Source organism: Haematobia irritans, chromosome 1 (assembly GCF_050003625.1).
Source record: "Haematobia irritans isolate KBUSLIRL chromosome 1, ASM5000362v1, whole genome shotgun sequence".
In the NCBI taxonomy this organism is placed as follows: Eukaryota; Metazoa; Arthropoda; class Insecta; order Diptera; family Muscidae; genus Haematobia; species Haematobia irritans.
Genome location: NC_134397.1, coordinates 141,369,300 through 141,388,093, shown reverse-complemented (window position 1 = coordinate 141,388,093; position 18,794 = coordinate 141,369,300). Strand labels below are relative to the sequence as shown.

The 18,794-nt window shown below is 35.0% G+C and overlaps 1 protein-coding gene across 2 annotated transcripts in view; it reads left to right on the top strand.

Annotated features, from left to right (window-relative positions):
- cpx (synaptic transmission protein complexin) overlaps positions 1 to 18,794 on the top strand; it is a 1,078,564-nt gene that overhangs the window by 1,138 nt on the left and 1,058,632 nt on the right. The window contains exon 1 of one of the 2 annotated variants that reach the window (XM_075291793.1): positions 5,967 to 6,508. The exons of the other annotated variant lie outside the window; for it this stretch is intronic. The gene's annotated coding sequence lies outside the window, so the exon portion shown is untranslated. Of the gene's footprint in view, positions 1 to 5,966; positions 6,509 to 18,794 lie in introns of those variants that run through there. 2 annotated transcript variants of the gene reach the window in all.

Below are 18,794 nucleotides of genomic sequence, written 5' to 3'. Positions count from 1 at the left end.
GGTCTAAGACTCCATAAAGTATATGTATTCTAGGTCGTGGTGAAAATATGAGTTGATCTAGCGATGTCCGTCCATCTATTGAAATCATTCTAACTTCCGAACGAAACATGTTATCGACTTGGAACTTTGCACAAATAGTTTTTATTGATGTAGAATGGTGTAGCTAATGGACCATATGGGACCAGTTTTCGGTATAGCCCCGACTCCAAGTTGGTCCATAAGTATGTTTTACTCCCATATAGACCGTCCCATGGGGAAACAAATTTCGTATGATCTGGTTGGAATTTGGCTCTCTAATTACCGTGTTATTCATATCGATTCATAATTATTTAAAGGCTAATAATCTATACAAACCAATCAATTGGCTTATATACACGGACGACAAAGACTGTTTTTTTTTTTTGTGTTTGGATGTAAAAATTATATGTTTGGAATTCACATTTTGTAACATAATATTTTTAAGTGCAAGCATACAATGCAAAATGTGTTTGGGGTATATGTTACAAAAGCGATTTTTTGAGGGTTTATTTAGTCCCGTCAAACTTATTATACCCGTCTGCGGGTATAATAAGTTTGTCATTCATTTCACTTTATTTATAATTGTAATTAGAAGCTCAAATAAGGCCAAAATATATTACAAAAGTTTTACTTTGTTTTGACACTTAACTATAAAATATAATTTAAGCTCATTAATATCTATTAATATTAATATACTATATATATATATATTTGTTTAAATATATTATTAATATACTAATCAAGATTCAAAAACCTAACACGAACATGGATGAATGGAAGGAAAAGAGATGTTTATTCGTAAACACAGTTCGAAAAATTTAAGTGTAAGCTATGGTAAAAGTTCATAACCGAGATAGAACCAGTTCCTTAAACTTAAAACATGACAAATTAAAATTCTTATTTTCGTAAGGTATTAAGGTATTCCATAACCTCGTGACTCGAATTAGGAACGATTGCTGCATCATCAAAGTTTGAAAACGGGGCATTACCAACGCATGCATTCTACTCGAACCTCAAAACTAGTATCTTTCTGCCAGATTTGGCGGTGTCCGAAATTTAAGTACTTTGTAAATCAACATCATGGTTCTAAGCTTCATGAAGTTATCAAATGTACAACCGAGAAGTTCAATTGAGCGAGATGTGACATGATCATAATAACCCAAGAAATATAGGAGGGCGGTTCGGAAACTTCTTAGCCTATCAATGAAAGAGAATAGTTACACTGAACTACTACGTACTTTAAAATACGAATACAAATTTTGCTTAGCATAGAAGACGCATTTCTCTAAAATAGAGTTATTTTCCTTGTCCAAAAGTTGATAAACTTTTCAATGAAGTCGTATTGTCCTTATAATTAAGTGATTTGACTTAAAAATGTGTATCTTAACATGAAAGAAAAAATTTATAGGCTAAGGTCAACTTGACTTTAATAATTCAGAAAAATTCTTTAAATTTAATGAAATTGTCTTTAAGTTTGTTGTCTTTTTGCATCTTGACTACAAAGCAAAAAATCGTTCAAATATAGGACATGTTTTTCAAAACTTTATTTTAAAGAAGTTTTTTACTTCAAATATAGCATAATTTTTACTGGAAGTCGAGTCCTAATTTGGAAAATAAAGTTGCCGTTAACTCGTTTTTAAAGGACTTTGATAGCATATGAAGAAAAACAGCTGAGAAAGCGAAAAATTAAAATTTGCTTCCTAGAAGCAAGTACACAAAACCTAAATTTAAAAGAGAATTGTGTCTTAAAAGTATCCTTACTTGTATTCTCCGCTTCTTTGGCTCGGAATCAATACCAAATTTTTTAAAGTAAAGACAAAATCTTTGGAAATGAGTATGCTTTTTTTCAGTGCAGTTTTTCAAAAATATTTTTATACCCTCCACCATAGGATGGGGGGTATATTAACTTTGTCATTCCGTTTGTAACACATCGAAATATTGCTCTAAGACCCCATAAAGTATATATTCTGGGTTGTGGTGAAATTCTGAGTCGATCGATCGTTCGTCCGTTCGTCCGTCTGTGGAAATCACGCCAACTTCCGAACGAAACAAGCTATCGACTTCAAACTTGGCACAAGTAGTTGTTATTGATATAGGCCGGATGGTATTGCAAATGGGCCATATCGGTCCACTTTTACGTATAACCCCCATATAAACGGACTCCCAGATTTGGCTTGCGTGGCCTATAAGAGTAGCATATTTCATCCGATCCGGCTGAAATTTGGTACATGGTGTAAGCATATGGCCTCCAACAACCATGCAAAAATTGGTCCATATCGGTCCATAATTATATATAGCCCCCATATAAACCGATCCCCAGATTTGACCTCCGGAGCCTCTTAGAGGAGCAAAATTCATCCGATCCGGTCGAAATTTGGTACGTAGTGTAAGTATATGGTCTCTAACAACCATGCAAAAATTGGTCCATAATTATATATAGGCCCCATATAAACCGATCACCAGATTTGTCCTCCGGAGCCTCTTGGAGAAGCAAAATTCATCCGATCCGGTTGAAATATGGAACGTGGTGTTAGTATAAGGCCGCTAATAACCATGCCAAAATTGGTCCATATCGGTCTATAGTTATATATAGCCGATCCCCAATCACACAAAAATTGGTCCATATCGGTTCATAATCATGGTTGCCACTCGAGCCAAAAATAATCTACCAAAATTTTGTTTTTATAGAAAATTTTGTCAAAATGTTATTTCTATAGAAAATTTTGTCAAAATTTTATTTCTAGAGAAAATTTTTTTAAAATTTTATTCGGTTCATAATAAAATTTTCATCATTGTCAAAATTTTATTTCTATAGACAATTTTGTCAAAATTTTATTTCTATAGAAAATTTTGTTCAAATTTTATTCGGTTCTTAATCATGGTTGCCACTCGAGCCAAAAATAATCTACCAAGATTTTATTTCTATAGAAAATTTTGTCAAAAGTTTATTTCTATAGAAAATTTTGTTAAAATTTTATTTCTGTAGAAATTTTTGTCAAAATTTTCTTTCTATAGAAAATTTTGTCAAAATTTTTATTTCTATAGAAAATTTTGTGAAAATTTTATTTCTATAGAAAATTTTGTTAAAATTTTTTTCTGTAGAAAATTTTATCAAAATTTTATGTCTACTTTGTCAAACTGAATTATATACGTATTGGATCGATCTTTTTTGATTTAATATATACCACGTATGGACTTATATACAATTTAGAAGATGGTGTTAGGAAGTTTGAAGATCCCTTGCCATCGGCAAGCGTTACCGCAACTTAGGTAATTCGATTGTGGATGGCAGTGTTTAGAAGAAGTTTCTACGCAATCCATGATGGAGGGTACATAAGCTTCGGCCTGGCCGAATTTACGGCCGTATATACTTGTTTCATTTTACTGTTCCAACTCTAAAAAGAGTATAGTGCCCTTTCGTTATTTTTATGAAGATCCCTTTGTATTTTTGGTATATTTTCCACTGTTTTTTTATACCCTCTATCATAGGATGGGGGTATATTAACTTTGTCATTCCGTTTATAACACATCGAAATATTGCTCTAAGACCCCATAAAGTATATATATTCTGGGTCGTGGTGAAATTCTGAGTCGATCTAAGCATGTCCGTACGTCCGTCCGTCCGTCTGTTGAAATCACGCTAACTTCCGAACGAAACAAGCTATCGACTTGAAACTTGGCACAAGTAGTTGTTATTGATGTAGGTCTGATGGTATTGCAAATGGGCCATATCGGTCCACTTTTACGTATAGCCCCCATATAAACGGACCCCCAAATTTGGCTTGCGAATCCTCTAAGAGAAGCAAATTTCATCCGATCCGCCTGAAATTTGGTACATGGTATTAGTATATGGTCTCTAACAACCATGCAAAAATTGGTCCACATCGGTCCATAATTATATATAGCCCCCATATAAACCGATCCCCCGATTTGGCTTGCGGAGCCTCTAAGAGAAGCAAATTTCATCCGATCCGGCTGAAATTTGGTACATGGTGTTAATATATGGTCTCTAATGACCATGCAAAAATTTGTCGAAATCGGTCCATAATTATATATAGCCCCCATATAAACCGATCCCCAGATTTGACCTCCGGAGCCTCTTGGAGGTGCAAAATTCATCCGATTCCGTTGAAATTTGGTACCTGATGTTAGTATATGGTATCCAACAACAATGCAGGAATTGGTTCATATCAGTCCATAATTATATATAGCCCCATATAAACCGATCCCCAGATTTGACCTCCGGTGCATTTTGGAGAAGCAAAATTCATCCGATCTGGTTGAAATTTGGTACGTGGTGGTAGTATATGATATTTAACAACTATGGCAAAAGTGGTCCATATCAGTCCATAATCATATATAGCCCCCATATAAACCGATCCCGAGATTTGGTTTTGGAGGAGCAAATTTCATACGAGTCAGTTGAAATTTGGTACATTGTGCTAGTATATGGCCGTTAACAACCATGCCTAACGAGGTCCATATCGGTCTATAGTTATATATAGCCATCAGATAAATCGATCCCCAAAGAGAACAAAAAAGACGAAAATTTGAAGTTGTTTCAAAAATTCCGCTTTTTTGGGGATTAAAAATATGAATTGAAACCTAAATAACTTTTGAACTAATTGTGATATCATTATGATTTTTATTGATTTTTGCAGGACAAAGTGTGGGCAAAGTATGGACATATGTTGAAAAACCCTGATTTTTTGTAATTTGCATTTTTCTCAGCTCTTTACTGATAGGATGTTGAAACGTTTTACAGTTAGTTAGAAGACACATAGGGCTTTTTGGGAAACAGATTGGCTTAGAAATTGGTGCTTTGCCAAATGAGAATTTTTAAAAACAAAATTTTTTCTTTTTGAAAAAGTACCGATTTTGGGAGGATAAGAACTCATATACTACTTGACCAAAATGGCCGATAAAAGCTTAAATCGTATCCTTTTTTGCTGGTCTATAAGAAACAAGTACAAAAAGATTGGTAGAAGTCTATAAAAAATGTAACGACAGAAAGAATATATGTGCCTTTTTCCAAAAAAATGGTAAAAATTCGATATTTTTTGAAATTCGAATTTGTGGACATTACAACTTTTAATCTAAAGCACATGGGTACACTTTTTTTCTTCAAGAATTCGTTGAAATTTGTAGAGAATGCAGTTAAGAAGTAAAGCTTGACAAATTCTACCCAGCAATGAAAAAATCTTCGAAATCGGTTCAAAATTGCGGAGTTGACAGTTAAAACAAAATTCCATACCCCCCGAGGTGACCAACTTTCAGCGCCCACAGGTCAGCCCGTGGTCCAACTAGGAACCCACATATTTGCAAACATAGAGAAAAACTTGATATATTTATCTATTCAAAAGTTAAAGAATTATTTCCAAAAAAGGCGATATGGAACCACTGACCTACGTCAATGACAACTACTTGTGCCAAGTTTCAAGTTGATAGCTTGTTTTGTTCGGAAGTTAGAGTGATTTCCACAGACGAACGGACTGACATAGCTAGATCGAATCAGAATTTCACCATGACCCAGAACATATATATATACTTTATAGGGTCTTAGACCAATATCTACGCTTGAATTCACAATCGATTTTAGCACAAATTGGTTTAGGCTTATATTATAGCTTTGATGTAAAGTCTTTGTAGGCCCATCTGCAGTAGCATATGTGCTCATGGACGTATACGAATATGGGCCTCACAAAAATATGGGTTCAGCCGGAATATCCATTTGTAATATCAGCTACATTAGCATCACTGATTTTGCCAACTATAAGAATGTCGTAAAACTTGAAAGCTTTATAAGCTTTTTGTTAAAAGCTTCCGCTTTTCCAAAGAAGAAAGAAAAATGACCTACCGCTATTGCTCTCAATTCTCTGACATGGTCACAAAATCCACCCTTTTGTGAGGCCAAAAACAAAAGGTTATTGACAGAAAAACGACAGCTTTAACCAGTTCTGGTTATCGTAAATTCCGTTTTGTGCTTGCAATGTGTGAGGCAAAATAGTGCGCTAAAAGAAAGGACACAAGAAGGAAAAACAACAGGAAAGGATTTTCAAAAGTGTTTACAAGAATCCCTGCAAATAAGTAAAAGAAAAACAAAAGCCGACTATTTTAAGTGGCTAGAAACCGCAGAAAAAATATTGATTGGCGAAAAGTGTTTCCTGTGTTACGTAAAATAACCCTAAGGTCGTTAATTGTGGTGTTCTGAGGCCAAAGAAACTCACTTCGCTGTCTTATAGTCTGTGTTTTAAAATTCATACATATCAGAAAAATAAAATCGAAATAGTGTTTTTGCCTTTTTATTGGCTTGGTGTTTGGTAAATAAATTTTCTATTAGCTTCAAGAAAGGAGACAAAGAATATAATAAAGCAAACAAATTTGCCATACAGATATATTTGACAACTATAAACAAACTCGTGTGTATTTGCTTATAGTATTGCAAAAAAATCCTTGGCCTTTGCTCCCTAGACTACGTCACAGTTTACCAGTAAGTTAAATATTTTTGTATTTTTTCTCATTCGTTAATGTTATTTTGCAGTTATCCTTGTTGTATATTTGTGGATTTGTTTCCTTGCGGAAACGAGTACATTTTCCTTGTGAACCGGTATTTTTAGCCATAGTTAATGCCATAACAACGAGTGTTGTGTTATGCTACTGTCTGTGGTCATGTCCGAGATGGAAACGTTGAGGTTATACATTCTAAATGTGGGAAGGATGACTATGCTAAAGATGTAGAAATGTCATTAGTAAAATATGTCCTACTCTGAAAACAAAATAATTTAATTGGAGACATTCCGGGCAATAGCTTTTATACCATAGGATGGGTGGTGTATTAACTTTGTCATTCCGTTTGTAACACATCAAAATATTGCTCTAAGACCCCATAAAGAATATATATTCTGGGTCGTGGTGAAATTCTGAGTCGATCTGAGCATGTCCGACTGTCCATCTGTTGAAATCAGGCTAACTTCCGAACGAAACAAGCTATCGACTTGAAACTTGACACAAGTAGTTGCTGTTGATGTAGGTCGGATGGTATTGCAAATGGGCTATATCGGACCTCTTTTACGTATAGCCCCATACAAACCGACGCTCATTTGGCTTGTAGAGCCTCTTGGAGGAGCAAAATTCATCCGACCCGGTTGAAATTTGGTATCTGGTGTTAGTATATAGTCTCTAACAACCATGCAAAATTGGTCCGTATCGGTCTATAGTTATATATAGCCGATCCCCAAAAATAATCTACCAAAATTTTATTTCTATAGAAATTCTATTACTATAGAATTTTTGTCAAAATTTTATTACTATAAAAAATTTTGTCAAAATTCTATTACTATACAAAATTTTGTCAACATTTTATTTCTATAGAAAATTTTGTCAAAATTTTATTTCTATAGAAAAAATTTGTCAAAATTTTATTGCTATAGAAAATTTTGTCAAAATGAATTATATACGTATTTAATTGGCCTTTTTTATACCCTTCACCACTACTGTGGTACAGGGTATAATAAGTTTGTGCATTTGTATATAACGCCAAGAAGGAAAAGTTTGAGACCCATCGTTTAGTATACCGATCGTCTTAGAATTAAATTCTGAGTCGATTTAGCGATGTCCGTCTGTCTGTCTGTCTGTCTGTCTGTCTGTCTGTCTGTCTGTCCGTCCGTCTGTCTGTCTGTTCATGTATTTTTGTGCGCAAAGTACAGGTCGCAGTTTAAGTCCGATCGTCCTCAAATTTGGCACAGGTTCGTTTTTTGGAACAAAGACAATCGCTATTGATTTTGGAAAAAATCGGTTCAGATTTAGATATAGTTGCCATATATATTTATCTTCGATCTGGTCATAATTGGCGTTTTTTGGAACAAAGACAATCGCTATTGATTTTGGAAAAAATCGGTTCAGATTTAGATATAGTTGCCATATATATTTATCTTCGATCTGGTCATAATTGGCGTGTTTATCAACCGATGTTCTTCAAATTCAGTACATCCGAATATTTTATGAGTCTCGAAAAACTTGCAAAATATTATCCAAATCGATTCAAATTTAGATATAGCTCCCATATATATCTTTCCGATTTAGACTCATATGACCACAGAGGCCAAAGTTTACTACCGATCTTCGTGAAATTTTGCACAGATGGTAGAATTGACATTTTACCAATGCTTGGTAAATTTGATTGAAATCGGTTCAAATTTAGATATAGCTTCCATATATATCTTTCGTCCGATTTAGACTCATATAACCACAGAGGCCAAAGTTTACTACCGATTTTCGTGAAATTTTGCACAAAGAGTAGAATTGACATTCTTCCAATGTTTGGTAAAATTGACAGATTTAGATATAGCTCCCATATATATCTTTCGCCCGATATGGACTAATACGGTCCCAGAAGCCAGAGTATTACCCCAATTTGGGTACATAAGATTCGGCCTGGCCGAACTTACGGCCGTAGGTTAGGTTAGGTTAGGTTAGGTGGCAGCCCGAAGTATCGGGCTCACTTAGACTATTCAGTCCATTGTGATACCACAGTGGTGAAGTTCTCTCTTATCACTGAGTGCTGCCCGATTCCATGTTAAGCTCAATGACAAGGGACCTCCTTTTTATAGCCGAGTTCGAACAGTGTTCCACATTGCAGTGAAACCAATTAGAGAAGCTTTGAAACACTCAGAATTGTCCCCAGCATATCTGAGGTGGGATAATTTACAGCTGAAAAACTTTTTGGCGCTTGGTCGAAACAGAAATCAAACCCACGACCTTGTGTATGCAAGGCGGGCATCGTTTTCTAAATTGTCAGTTAGTCCATACGTGGTATATATTAGACAAAAAATTTCTGTATAGGTAAGTCTACAAATAATTACGAATCGATATGTACTCTTGCGCGGTACGTGGAGGGCCAGAATTGATATATGGGGGTCGCTTATATGGGGGCTACAATTATGAACTGGATATGGACCAATTTTTGTGTGATTGGGATCAATTTATCTGAGGGCTATATATAACTATAGACCGATATGGACCTAGTTAGGCATGGTTGTTAACGGCCATATACTAGCACAATGTACCAAATTTCAACTGACTCGGATGAAATTTACTCCTCCAAGAGGCTCCAAAACCAAATCTCGGGATCGGCTTATATGGGGGCTATATATAATTATGGACTGATATGAATACCTGCATGGTTGTTAGAGACCATATACTAACACCACGTACTAAATTTCAATCAGATCGGATGAATTTTGCTTATCCACCGGAGCTCAAATTTGGGGATGGGTTTATAGCGGGCCATATATAATTATGGACTGATATCAACCAATTCCTGCTTGGTTGTTGGATACCACGTACTAACATCACGTACCAAATTTCAACAGAATCGGAAGAATTTTGCTCTTCCAAGAGGCTCCGGTGGTCAAATCTGGGGATCGGTTTATATGGGGGCTGTATATAGTTATGGACCGATTTCGACCAATTTTTGCACGGGTGTTTGAGGACATATATTAACATCACGTACCAAATTTCAACTGAATCAGATGAATTTTGGTCTTCCAAGAGGCTCCGCAAGCCAAATCGGGGTATGGCTTTATATGGGGGCTATATATAATTATGGACCGATGTGAACCAATTTTTGCTTAGTTGTTAGAGACCATATACTAAAACTATGTACTAAATTTCAGCCGGATCGAATGATTTTTTTTTCTACTAGAGGCTCCGCAAGCCAAATCTGCGGATCGGTTTATATTGGGGCTATATATAATTATGGACCGATGTGGACCAATTTTTGCATGGTCAATAGAGACCATATACTAACACCATGTACCAAATTTCAGCCGGGTCTAATGAAATTTGCTTCTCTTAGAGGCTCCACAAGCCAACTCTGGGGATCGGGTTATATGGGGGCTATATAAATTTACTGACCGATGTGGACCAATTTTTGCATGATTGGTAGAGATCATATGCTAGCACTATGTCCCAAATTTCAGCCGGATCGAATAAAATTTGCTTCTCTTAGAGGCTCTGCAAGCCAAATCTGGGGATCGGTTTATATGGGGGCTATATATAATTATGGACCGATGTGAACCATTTTTTGCATGATTGTTGGATACCACATACTAACATCATGTACCAAATTTCAGCCGGATCGGATGAAATTTGCTTGTCTTAGAGGATTCGCAAGCCAAATCTGGGGGTCCATTTATATGGGGGCTATACGTAAAAGCGGACCGATATGGCCCATTTGCAATACCATTCGACCTACATCAATAACAACTACTTGTGCCAAGTTTCAAGTCGATAGCTTGTTTCGTTCCAAAGTTAGCGTGATTTCAACACACGGACGGACGGACGGACGGACATGCTTAGATCGACTAAGAATTTCACCACGACCCAGAATATATACACTGAAAAAAATATTGTAGTGAGGTCAAAGATTTCATGTCTTTAAAATACGAATGCAAATTTTGCTTAGCATAGAAGACGCATAAAGTATAAAGTTTTTTTCCTTGACCAAACGTCGATAAACTTTTCAATGAAGTCGTATTGTCCTTATAATTAAGTGATTTGATTTAAAAATTGATATCATAACATGAAAGAAAAAAAGTTTGGGCTAAGGTCAACTTGACTTTAATAATTGAGAAAAAATCTTTAAATTTAATGAAATTGTCTTTAAATTTGTTGTCTTTTTGCATCTTGACTACAAAGCGAAAAATCGTTCAAATATAGGACATGTTTTTCAACACTTTATTTTAAAGACGTTTTTTACTTGAAACACATCATAATTTCTACTGGAAGTCGAGTCCTAATTTTGAAAATAAAGTTGCCGTTAACTCGTTTTTAAAAGACTTTGATAGCATATGAAGAAAAAAGATGAAAAAAAGAAAAATTAAAATTTGCTTCCTAGAAGCAAGTACACTAAACCCAAATTTAAAAGAGAATTGTGTCTTAAAAGTATCCTTACTTGTATTCTCCGCTTTTTTGGCTCGGAATCAATACCAAATTTTTTAAAGTAAAGACAAAATCTTTGGAACCGGGTATGCTTTCTTTTCAGTGGGGTCTTAGAGTAATATTTCGATGTGTTACAAACGGAATGACAAAGTTAATATACCCCCCATCCTATGGTGGAGGGTATAAAAATTATACACAAATGAGGCATAACGATTAACTAAAATCATGGCTCCCACAAAATAGTTCAGAATGTCTTAAAATTTTTAACTTTTACCAATAATGCGCCCATCTTGAACTTCGTATGTCACTAAAGACATTCTTGCACTTTTGAACTACAATTTTTTCCATCAAACTACAAATGTCTAATAAATTTTCTTGAATTTGTCGAAAAATATTTACTTATTTTTGGGATATCGGCTTGTAATACTGTTTAGTTAAAATTTTCTAAGAATATAAAAATTTTCTAAAATTAACCAAAAGTTTTCTTCCTAGTGGGTTCACTGTTTTTTTCACTGTGACCACTATGTGGTTTAGGGTATAAATATTAGAATTATTACATCGCTTGCCATAAATTCTGGTTTATGTGTTCGTAACGAAAATATTTTATGAGAAAGCGGAATTTTGTCTGTCTTAAATTTCGTTCCGGAGGAAAGTATTTTTTTTTTTTGGTGTAACAGGTTGGCTGATAAGTCCCCGGTCTAACAAAGAAAAACACATTTTTTTTGTCAAAATTCGTTTTTATTATTCAACATAGTTCCCTTCAAGAGCGATACAACGATTATAACGACCATCCAATTTTTTGATTTTGGTAGTACTCCTTCGGTTTTGCCTAAAAAATAGGCCTCAGTTTCGGCGATCACCTCTTCATTGCAGCCAAATTTTTTCCCTGCGATAACAAGAAAAAGTCGCCGGGGGCCAGATCTGGAGAACACGATGAGTGGGGAAGCAATTCGAAGCCCAATTCATGAATTATATATAGTGACATCTGTCCGAACTGGACATTCACGGTCGCCTACATTTTTTTCCACTTTTGGGAAGTGCTCACTTTAATATAGAATATTTTGTTAAGCATAGAAGACGCATTTCTGTGATGTAGGTTTTTCCTCATTGGTTCCTAGAAGCGAGTACGCAAAACTCAAATTTAAAACAGAATTGTGTCTTAAATGTATCCTTACTTCAATTCTTCGTTTCTTTGAAATATATTTATTTCAAATCTAAAGATTGAATGAATAGTTTAAAGACGATTTATTTAAATCAAAAATGTTTTATTTAATTGAATGAAATTTTGCCTAGCTTCAAATACATATGATGTTAACGTAGGAACGCAAATTTCCAAGATTCATGTCCTCGAGTTAAATTAAACGAAACATTAAAGCAAAGTTTTTAAACTTTCTTTTAATTAAAATTTATTTACTTTAAAGAAATTCTACCTTAATATTGTGTAAATTGTGTGTTGCATTATCTTTCCTATTAGGGCAATAATTTTTTCAGCGAAGAATAAATTTATGAAATAATTCCCTTTTATGGGCAACACACGTTTAAAGGGACATCAATGTTCATGACATTTCCTTGTTATTTATGCCTACTCGACCATTTATTAATGTAGCATACAATGAGCTCTGTTCCTAATGACCCAATTAATATTCAATCAATTTATAAACGTGGTTGTGTTTTCCATTTTTATTTCGTGGTCTACGCTTTATATTGACGGGATTTTCGAAGTCTTTAGACATTGAGCTCTTTAGTCCACATCATCAGAAGTTTCTTAAGCACTTTCCCTCAAAACATTTGCAATTAAGTCTTGCAGCTGTTATAATAATTGATGGCAAGCCATGTTGGTGCTTGGTGCTGAAATGCTGAAACAGCTTGCCTGCTATACTTTGAATGTATATCACGTGTCACTGACATTTTCTGAAGAGTTCAGTTTTGTTCCTCAATTTTGTCTGTGTATGATTGACTGACTGGCCGCCAAGTGTATTTAATGTGAATGGGTGCGTATAGTTTGTGAATGTTTCTTGCGGATGAATTTACAAATAGCTTAAGCGATTTACAAAAACAATTATAGGAGAAGGACAAGGATGGACAAACCCTTTTGTCGATGAAAAAATAGTAAAAATACAATGAATATGTTTAGAAAAAAAAAACGACAAAAAGATTCAGGCGTACTGTGTCGTTCATCATTTTCCGCCTACAAGAAATTAAGACAATCCATACAAAATTCCTTAAAGGAAGGTCCAAGTCGTTAGAACCACGTAGACATTTTTTGAGTGTATGTCCTTAGCACTCCGATGGGTGATAAAGTCCCTATCGATTTTTTGGGCTTTCATTCATACACTGACAAAAAAGCATTCCCGGTTCCAAAGATTTTATCTTTACACTAATGATTTTGGTACTGATTCCGAGATACACAATTAAAGAATTAAATTCTATAGAAAATGTTGTCAACATTTTATTTTTGTCAAAATTTTATTTCTATAGAACATTTTGACACAATTTTATTTCCATAAAAATTGAGCCACCGTGGTGCAATGGTTAGCATACCCGCCTTGCAAACACAAGGTCGTGGGTTCGATTCCTGCTTCAACCGAACACCAAAAAGTTTTTCATCGGTGGACTATCCTACCTCAGTAATGCTGGTGACATTTCTGAGTGTTTCAAAGCTTCTCTAATTGGATTCACTGCAATGTGGAACGCCGTACGCACTCGGCTATAAAAAGGAGGTGCCTTGTCATTGAGCTTAACATGAAATCGGGCAGCACTCAGTAATTGTGGTATCACAATGGACTGAATAGTCTAAGTGAGCCTTATACATCGGGCTGCCACCTAACCTAACCTTCCATAGCAAATTTTGTCAGAATTTTATTTCCATAGAAAATTTTGTCAATATTTTATTTCTATAGGATAATTTCCCAAAAAAATTTATACAATTGTCCCAAAATTTCATTTCTATAGAAAATTGTTTAATAATTTTATTTCTATATAACATTTTTTGACAAAATTTTATTTATATAGCAAATTTTGTCAACATTTTATTTCTATAGAACATTTTCTAAAAGTTCTATTTCTAAAGAAACTTTTCTTAAAATTTTATTTCTATAGAAAATTTTATAAAAATTTTATTATACTATTATTTTTTCGAGCTTTATGGAAAGATATAGATTAAGGAACATGGTTAATAGAGCCATTGAAAAGAAAACGCCAGACACAAATCTATACACGCCTGGACTGTACATGTTTCGGTTCGGGCGAATGAACCTTTCCACAGCCTTTAGTATAGATCTGGCTTGGAGAGATAACTCAATTTTGGGCCCTTTATGCTAACTCCTTATGGAGAAAACATTTGGGAAATTTCCTCTTACAAATTAAATCATCTTTTCTCCCACTGTACATCATCTTTTCATATAACTTACAAGTCCCTTAATCTTATTATACCCTCCACCATAGGATGGGGGGTATATTAACTTTGTCATTCCGTTTGTAACACATCGAAATATTGCTCTAAGACCCCATAAAGTATATATATTCTGGGTCGTGGTGAAATTCTGAGTCGATCTGAGCATGTCCGTCCGTCCGTCCGTCCGTCTGTTGAAATCACGCTAACTTCCGAACGAAACAAGCTATCGACTTGAAACTTGGCACAAGTAGTTGTTATTGATGTAGGTTGGATGGTATTGCAAATGGGCAATATCGGTCCACTTTTACGTATAGCCCCCATATAAACGGACCCCCAAATTTGGCTTGCGAGGCCTGTAAGAGAAGCAAGTTTCATCCGATCCGGCTGAAATTTGGTACATGGTGTCAGTATACGGTCTCTAACAATCATGCAAAAATTGGTCCACATCGGTTCATAATTATATATAGCCCCCATATAAACCGATCCCCCGATTTGGCTTGCGAGGCCTCTAAGAGAAGCAAATTTCATCCGATCCGGCTGAAATTTGGTACATGGTGTTAGTATATGGTCTCTAACAATCATGCAAAAATTGGTCCACATCGGTTCATAATTATATATAGCCCCCATATAAACCGATCCCCCGATTTGGCTTGCGAGGCCTCTAAGAGAAGCAAATTTCATCCGATCCGGCTGAAATTTGGTACATGGTGTTAGTATATGGTCTCTAAAAACCATGCAAAAATTGGTTGACATCGGTCCATAATTATATATAGCCCTCATATAAACCCATCCCCCGATTTGGCTTGCAAGGCCTCTAAGAGAAGCAAATTTCATCCGATCCGGCTGAAATTTCGTACATGGTGTCAGTATACGGTCTCTAACAACCACGCAAAGATTGGTCCACATCGGTCCATACTTATATATAGCCCCCATATAAACCGATCCCCAGATTTGACCTCCAGAGCCCCTTGGAAGGGCAAAATTCTTCCCATTCGGTTGAATTTTTTTACGTGATGTTAGTATATGGTATCCAACAACCATGCAGGAATTGGTTCCTATCAGCCCATAATTATATATAGCTCCCATATAACCGATCCGCAGATTTAACCTCCGGTGCCTTTAGGAGAAGCGAAATTTATCCGATCTGCTTGAAATTTGGTACGTGGTCCAAAGTGATCCATTTCAGTCCATAATCATATATTGCCCCATATAAACCGATCCCGAGATTTGGTTTTGGAGCCTCTTGGAGAAGCAAATTTCATCCGAGTCAGTTGAAATTTGGTACATTGTGCTAGTATATGGCCTTTAGCAACCATGCCTAACTATGTCCATATCGGTCTATAGTTATATATAGCCCTCAGATAAATCGATCCCCAATCACACAAAAATTGGTCCATATCAAGTTCATAATTGTATATAGCCCCCATATAAGCGACCCCCATATTTCAATTCTGGCTCTCTACGTACCGTGCAAAAAGTCCATATCGATTCGTAATTATTTGTAGACTTAACTATACATAACTTTTTTGTCTAATATATACCACGTATGGACTAACTCGCAATTTAGAAAACGATGTTAAGAAGTTTTAAGATACCACAACCCAAGTATTTCCATTGTGGATGACAGTCTTTCGTAGAAGTTTCTACGCAATCCATGGTGGAGGGTACATAAGATTCGGCCTGGCCGAACTTACGGCCGTGTACACTTGTTTTTATTTCGTTTTGTTACATAGTAATGCAACAACACGAAATTTATTTTTATAAAGCTAATTTGTTAGAATTCACCTAAGTGGTGATTTGTATCTGGCGTTTTCTTTTCAATGGCTCTATTAACCATGTTCCTTAATCTATATCTGTCCATAAAGCTCGTAAAAATAATTGTATAATTAGATATAATGCATTTGGACGTCAATTGTCTGTTTCGGTATCAGGCTAACATGAAATATAAAAATTTTATTTCTATATAAAATTTTATAAAAATTTTATTTCTATAGAAAATTTTAATTCTTTAAAAAAATTTCTAAAAATTTTATTGGTGTAGAAAATATTCTAAAAATTTTATTTTTATAGAATACTAGCGTAACCCGGCCCGCTTCGCTGCGCCTTCCGAAGCGTATTTGTAGGAACATTTTGCGTTAACTTAGTCAACCATATCCTTCGTGCTGAAAACAAATTCGAAAAAATTTGAATTCTTTCAAACAAATCGGACTACTTGCTTTTTCGTTTATAGGTACAATTACGGCGGATATGCATATGTAAAACGGTTCGTTTTAAAAAATGCCGGGGAGAGGGTGTACCCTTCAAATTTTTTAAATAATATTCTGTCTTCAAGTAGTTGGACAATCTTCTATATTTCTTGTAAATTTTAAGTGTGGCTTGTCAAGGAAAGGTATCCTTCTCCTCAACATATCTGAAAATTATTATATTATAATAACATACAAAGAACTACTGTTTCCCATCCAATAAATCGGAAAAAGCAAAAATAGTAAAAAATTTTACCACATTAACATTTGCTAAAATGTTGGAAAATGATGCACCCTCTACGTTAGCAGCCAATTTCATGTAAATTTAAGTTCTTTACTAAAAAGAAGTCTGGCAGAAGCCTGTGCAAAATACATAAAATTATGTACCGAGTTCCCATTTATAGACAACCCTCTACTTTCAGTTTAAGAAAAAAAAAAAAAAAACAAAAACGAACAATAGGGAACCCTCTGCCCACCTTTGCTCCACTCCGACCTGATATCGGACTATCACGTACCCTATATTAATTTCACAACTACTCAATGGTCCCTACAAACTCTATCTAAGTAAATCGACAAAGTTTATTCAAATTTTCCCCTTCCCCAACCAGATATCGAAAAATCATATACTAATTTAAAAATCATGTATAAATTTAATTACCTCCTCCCACGTTCCCTGTAAATTTCAAGTAGATCGGCGATGTTTAAATTTTGCTCTATTGTTTTAAAGGGACGTCACTTTCCCCGATACAATATCGACAAACACCGTAGTGAATAGCACCCCTAACCTTCCCTGAAAATTCCTGAAACTTTCCTTCAAGTGTGGGGCAAGGAAAGTTGTCCCTTTGTTCATAACCTTCCCCCACCGCCTTTGTAAATTTCAAGAAAACTTAAGAATTTCCCCCTCGACCAAATGTCGAAAAGTGATGTAGCGTACCTTTTGTAAACGTCTCAGAAAATGTCAAGCAAATTATAAGCCTAAAGGGGCGGCCTCCCTTTCGTCCAAATATCACAAAATCAGGTATCAACTATTAATATCGTAACTCGGTAAAGTTTAATTGTTTCTGCATATACTTATGAGAAGCGGATGTCTCCCAATGCCCTTTTATTTTTATTAAAAAATCAGGAACCTGATATAAATTTCATAACCTCACCCATTTTTTCCGTAAAATTTCAGTCGGGGGAGTTTAGGTTTGTTTTCACTGTACTTAAAAAAAGTCGGGCAAAGGGGTGGTCCCCCTCCCCGACCAAATATCGAAAAATAATGTAGCGGATTTTTATCTAGATGGTAACATTCAATGAAAATTTCAAGCAAATCGCATAATTTTGTTCCAAGTTTCAAAAAGTAGGGCAAGGGGGAGGTCCCCCTCCCAGTCCACATATAAAATCATCAGGTACCCCATATTAATTCCATAACCTCACCGCATGTTCTCTGTAAATCTCAAATAATTTAGAGAATTTTAGTTTTTTCACTGTACATTAAAAAAAGTCGAACAAAGGGGAGATCCCCCTCCGCCGCCAAATATGGAAATATAAAGTAGCGGATCTTTATCTAGATGCCAACCCCAACCTTCAATGAAATTTTCAAGCAAATCGGTCAACTTTGGTCCAATTTTCAAAAAGTCGGACAAAGGGAAGGTCCCCCTCCGCGACCAGTTGTCCAAAAATGAGGTACCCTATTTTCACCACATGAACGCCCCCTACGATCTCTGAAAGTTTCAAGTAAATCGGTTCAGCCGTTTCGGAGCCAACTCGGTACATACAAACAAGCAAACAAACAAACAAACAAATAAACAAACATAGATTGAATTTTATATATATAGAAGAAAATTGTATCAAAATTTTATTTCTATAGGAAATTTTATTTCTATAGAAAATTTTGTCAACATCTTTTCTATAGAAATGAAATTTTGGGAAATGTTCTGTAGAAATAAAATCTGGATAAAAATTTCTATAAAAATTAAATTTTGACAAAATTTTCAAAATTTAATTTTTATAGAAATTTTTTTCAAGATTTTATTTCTACAGAGGATTTCCCAAAATTTAATTTCTATAGAAAATTTTCTAATAATTTTATTTCTATAGAAAATTTTGTGAAAATTTTATTTGTATAGAAAATTTTGTCAACATTTTTTTTCTATAGAAAATTTTGTCAACATTTTATTTCTATAGAAAATTTTCTAAAAGTTCTATTTCTACAG